The following is a 6,298-nucleotide window of genomic DNA, read 5'->3' on the forward strand; positions in this document are numbered from 1 at the left end:
AATTGTTATTAGTTACTACTTATTTTGTGAATAGATTTCTGGTTTTACACCTTTTCTTGGAAAGTTATCTTCTCATGATTTCTGATAATCATGACCATCTCCTCAGAGCACCAGTGCTTGTCATTTCTCTTCTTCATGATCAAGTCCAATGCCATGAGCACTTAATTATTTTTGCCTCTGTATCTCAGGGTTTTCAAGTTTACCCATTTCTGTGGTGCTTCCAAGGTTTAATTTTTTGCACCCTCTGCTGGGGAAAAAACAAAGACAATTCTAACAACTGTGGAGAAGGAAATGATAGGGGAAATGAAATAAAAGCAATGGATTTGAAGAACATGGGCTTATAATATTATTAAACTTGCAGTTATTTTGGAATATGTTCCTGTAACTCTCTTTTCATGAACATATAGTGTGAAATTTAAATGAAACTTTAACTTAAAATACAGTTACTATTTATGAATAATAGAATTCTGAAAAATCAGTTTCAAGTCTGCTTCATGAGTGAATTTTAGGATATGTTTGATGTAAAACCTATTGCTAAGTACCAAAAACATCAAGAGAAGGAAGAACCAAATGTCTGAATCAAGAAAGTCACAAATTTGCAGTTTTGTGTTCTGCCTTCCACAAAGATGTTTTCATTTTCTGCACTACCCATCAGTGTGGATTTTGATTTCCATTTATGATTTTTTATTCAGGGAAGAGAGAGAGAGAGAGAGAGAGAGAGAGAGAGAGAGAGAGAGAGAGAGAGAGAGAGAGAGAGAGAGAACAGGAAGTTGGGTGGTTATCTTAGAGGAGTTGGGGAAGGATATCTTTAAAATAAATTGTTTGTACATGTGAGTCAAGTTACCTGTGGTCAAGCCTAATGACCTGAGTTCAACCATCAAAAAACATGTTAAAAGGGAGCTGACTCTTTAAGTTTTCTTCTGACCTCCCCAGTCATGCAATGGCAAGCATGTGTACATAACACAGACACACAGACACACACACACAAGCAGAGAGGGGGGAGAGAGAGTGGGGGAGAGAAGAGAGTAAACAAATAAAAATATAAACTTAAAATTCTATACCCTTGTCAGTGACAGAGTCTGGGAAACAGGAAAGAACCTAAGAGATATGCATGGTACCCCAGAGAAGAGGAATGGGGCAAGATCTTCTGAACAGATAGGGAACATGGCAAGGGGTAGGGAGGAGTGGGAGCTGGGAAGAAGAGATGGGGAGAAGAGGAAGAGAGAGTAGGTCACAGGGGAACAGGAAGGTTGAGTGGGGGGTACAATAGGGGAAAAAGGGAATCATAGGTTAGAAGACAGATCAGGCATCAGTGTGACATCTAGTGATCTAAAGGGATGACACCAACTGGCAAGCTAAGCAATAGTGGAGAGACCACCTTGAATGCCCATTACTGATAATGAACTTGATGTCCATAGCCATCCTGAAGCCTTCATCCAGTGACTGATGTAAGCAGAGGCAAACACCCACAGTTAAACACTGAACTGAACCCATGGAACCCAGTGACAGAGAGAGAGGAGCAATGAGCAAATTGGCAAAGAATGGGCTGGCAAAACCAGCAGAGACAGCTGATTTGAACAGGGGGGGAGCTCTTGGACCCCAGACCAACAGCTTGGAGGCCAGCATGAGACTGATCCAGACCCCCCGAACGTGAGAGTCAGTAAGGAGGCCTGGGCAACCTATGGGGCCCTGTGCAGTGGATCAGTGTTTATCCCTGGAATACAAACAGACATCATGTGTCCATAACACAAAGAGGGATGCTCTCTCAGCCTGGACTCTTAGGGGAGAGCCTGGACCCTGCCCTGAGTGAAATGACAGACTCTAGATATCCCCTATGTGGAAGGAAGTGGCGATAGGGAGGCTGAGGAGGATGGTGAGGGGGGAGGTGTGGGAGGAGGGGAGGGAAAGGGAACTGGGATTGACATGTAAAACAAGCTATTTAAAATTAAAATAATAAAAATATTCTATACCTTTTTACAATGCATTATAGAGAATGCTAATGGCCGTATATACTGCCCTACACTTTCACTTAAAGGTTTCCATGTAATGCAAAAGACAGTCTGAAATCACTTCAAGTAGCTTCAAAACATAGCATTAATCTAAGTTCTATGATCTTTCTCATATAATGGAAGAGTACAGCTGTCTCTTTTTTTTTTCTTTTGTCTCCCACATTTAACAATAAGTGAGTAATATTTCCAAGGTCGAATGATCACCTAGAATGATCAGGTATTACACAGAAACCCATCTGACGGAAGTTACTTCCAAATCTTTGTACATGTAAGACTACTGTAGGCTATGTGAAAAGCCGTGACACACTGACAGAAGTTGAATTTATCCATTTCTCACACTGCTCTTTACAGACTACCCTGGGAAGAGTATTTCAGAAAACACAGCTGTCCTAGGAGCCCATAGCACAACACAAGACTGTTATTTTCTATTCCAAGATCACGTTTCAGCCCAGCAGTCCTACTTCTATACACCTGACAGGTCCTTGTGTTCTTAAGGAGAACTGTGGCACATCTATTGATCATTAAACTTATGTCTTCAGTTTTCTCTTCACCTTGAAATAAGCTCAGATCCAAGCTTTCCCAGAACATGTCTGCTGCTCTGTGAATTACACCCACTCACACTTACCAAGATAGTTTGGCATCCTTTGACAAGTATCGCATGAATTCTTAAATGCTTAGTCAAATCCAGAAGAACTTCCCCCCTGGAAGGAACCTATAAGGTCAAGTCAGATAGTTTTCCTTTTCTTTTCTCTTGTCTCCCACCCCCACTTGCTTATAAATATAATTATATATCAATAGAATGAAGTATGAGTATGGATAAAATTACATTTAAACATCTTGTTTTGTGTTCTTAAGTAGTATGAGAAACACAAGGTAATACAACCCTCTGGCCATAGCAAATGTATCCCCTCTAAACAGGGCAAATGAAGAAATGCAGAGCAAAAGGTCCCTGACGTTCCTTAGGGTGTAGTTCTATATCCTAATGCAGTGCAATTTCTTGATGTAATCCGGCCTGTATTTTTCAGATTTTTCTTCTACATTTTTACAATGTATATGTTTCCATAGACCCAATGCCTTTATTTTGTTTTATTTTGTCTAAATGTATGTCATCAAACCATATGTGTACCTGGTGCCCGAGAAAGCCAGAAAAGAGCATTGGATCCCTGGAACTGTAGTTTACAGATAGTCGTGAGCCACCATGAGGGTGCTAGGATTTAGTTCCAGGACCTCTAGAAGAGCAGTCAGTGCTTTTAATTGCTCAACCACCTCTCTAGATGCAAACCAGTAATTATCTTTACAATCCATTTAGGACACCATCAGTGTCCAATTATGGTAATATCTGGCTGAAAGCCTTTACTTGTTCGACTTCTTCATGTGTGATCACTAACAGCTCAAGTACAATATATTAACACAGAACTTTAAGAAAATATCAGTAGAAAATACATTTTTTGTGGTTAGAGAAAACATAATCAATTATTTATTTTAATTAGTCTGTTAATTATGTTACATATTTGTTCTTTAAACATAGGTTTGTTTTAAGTGGATAAATCATCATATCTCTAGTCCCCCCTGATAATTGTGTCCTATAAGGAGAAACATAAAGCCCTTCCTTCCTCTGGCACCTATGTGGAATCTACATATTCATTTTCTTATTCCATAATGATCTTAAATTGATTTTCCCTATCTTTAGCTTTACCATCATGATATTTTTTCATGAACTTTTCATCCTTCTATCGGTCAATATTCTTGCAGCTACAAATAATATAAAAGGATGAATTCAGCTCAGATAACTTATTTTTTACTGGTTTCAAAGATTCTTGATACAGAACAACTTTCTGAATGAAAAAAATAAAAAGACACAGGTTTGAGCATCAAATCCTCCTGTAGGCTGTCGGTCTCTGCAACCCCTTCTCTGAATCTCTGTGCTCTGGTCTCCCCAGCACAGCATGCTTCTTCTATTTGCAAAGTCAAGGCTGCCTGAACTGTCAGTTTTGCAGCCTAGAAAAGAACCAATCCATCACTGTCTTGTCATCCCCTGAGAGGAGGACCCTTGCTGTGATTCACATACTCATACCTTACACTAGAAAGCACTTGCCTGACATATGAGTATTACTTGTTGGAGCCATAGGTAATTCCTGTGCTTTTGGATCACAGGTGTATAAATATAGATTGCCTCACATAGTTCCAATAGATGAGGGTCAGGACTGTACCATGTGATACTGTTGAGGTAAAGTAGACTTTTACTCTGACCTCTTGTCTGTAGTCTTCTTACTCTTGATCTTTTGCCAGGACCTTGAGGAAGGGACGAGAAAACTGTTAAAAAGTGGAAACTATGGTTCCAATAAACACATGTTTAACATTTTAGGTTTAAAAATAAAGTCTTTATTACATGTGGACTTAACCTAGGAAAATTCCCCTGGAGTTATAGTAAATATGATCTTGCGTTAACTGAGGATATTTCACAAGCCACTGATTTCATCTGTAAGCAAATACAAGCCTTATTAGTCTCAGTTAGAAAATTTAATGAAGATATGGATACAGTTAAGTGTGCTTTGCTGATCATGGTTCACTCATAAGCCTACAATGGGGATCTATGATCCATGATGCAAAAGAGGGCTGTGTTGATGTTCAATGTCTGCACTGCAACTGGACACCATATTGAGGTCCATGGCACATGCTGGTGCTGGAGGTCATGTAAATATCCTTGGTCTGTGCTGTTGCCAGAAACCATGTGGAAGTTCATGAGCCACACTCCAACTGTCTGTAAAGGAAAGAATTCATTTTTGCAGTGTAATCAATGACTGCAGACCCAGAGTTGAGTAATAGGGACATGATGGAAGATGTCATTCTGTAAATATGTCTCCCTTATTGGTTGATGAATAAAGCACTGTTGGCCAATAGGGAAGCAAGATAGGTAGGACTAGGAGTCTAGGAGGCCTCTGGGAAATGTAGTCAAGGGTAGAGAGTTGCCATGAGATCCCAGAGAAGAGAGGATATGTCAGGATGACATCCTCGAAAAGACAAGTCCTTATAAAAATTATGGGTTAATAATTAAGTCAGAGGTAGTCATTAAAAACATATCAAACAGCCAACAGCATTATAATTAATATAGTGCCTCATGTGTTATTTGGGGACTGAGACAGTGGTGGGACCCAGGCAGGTGTGGGGGAAGAAGGCTCATTACAGGGACATGCAAAACTTCTGTAACAAACCCTATCGCCAACCTCTCCCCCAAAAAGAAATAACCTAGACAGAAAGCCATCAAAGATAATGGTGACGGTGTAGGGGAGGAAAGACTATTTTCTTTAAGAGGGGACTATTTTCTTGGGAGGTAGTGGACCCTGTAGGAGGTGGAGTTTCTTGGAATGTAGTTATATCATTGGGACACACTCATGAAGAAGACTACTAAAACTATCATTTGAATGGTATTCAGAGTAATTTCATGTGTTAGAAACCTTTATCCTCTCTGTGATCATATTCCTGGCACCAAAACACTTTAAGAAAGAAGTTCATTGTGGCTCACAGCTTTATGTTGGGATAATCTTTTTGTATACTGGATAAAGATATGTCTCTGTTTTACCTCACCTGCCTCAGACACCTTCTGATTGGTTCAATAAAGAGGTGAGTGGCCAATAGCTGATTAGGAGAGGATAGGTGCAACTTCTGAACAGAGATAGCAACTTTGGGAATGGATGTAGCAGGGCAAATTGGCCAGCCAGACGAAAAGGAAGTAGGAAGGTGTATGGTACTGAGGAGAGGTAATGTGTTACTTGGCAGAAGACAGATTAATATAAACAGGTTAATTTGAGAGCTAGTTGGGAACACGTCTAAGTTAAGGCCAAGCTTTCATACTTAATAAGAGATCTCTGGGTTATTATTTGGAAGCTGCTGATCCAAAGAAAGACCTGTTATAGCTTCAAGTGCTAGACTGTATCATGGTGAGAAAGGCATAACAGCAAGGCAAGCTCATGTTTGTGGCAGCAGGAGCAGACTGGTTATACCACTCAACAATAAGAGGCAGAAAGACTGAGGTGGAACTGGAGTGGTCTATAAATCTCTAGCCTCCCCGATTTTCCTACCTCCTCCAAGTAGACCTCATCTTTCAAAGTTCCCACAAAGTCCAAAATCACACCACTCACTTCAGACCAAGTGTTTCTATACATTAGTGTCCAGGTGACACATCATACCCAAATGCAACTTCTTTCTTCAACAACCTTAGGCATTTGAATGTTTCATAATGCAAATGATTCATTCCTACTATAAACATCCCCATATTCTTGTGGCTCTAA

The sequence above is a fragment of the Mesocricetus auratus genome, unplaced genomic scaffold (genome assembly GCF_017639785.1).
Source record: "Mesocricetus auratus isolate SY011 unplaced genomic scaffold, BCM_Maur_2.0 Super-Scaffold_100676, whole genome shotgun sequence".
Taxonomy (NCBI): domain Eukaryota; kingdom Metazoa; phylum Chordata; class Mammalia; order Rodentia; family Cricetidae; genus Mesocricetus; species Mesocricetus auratus.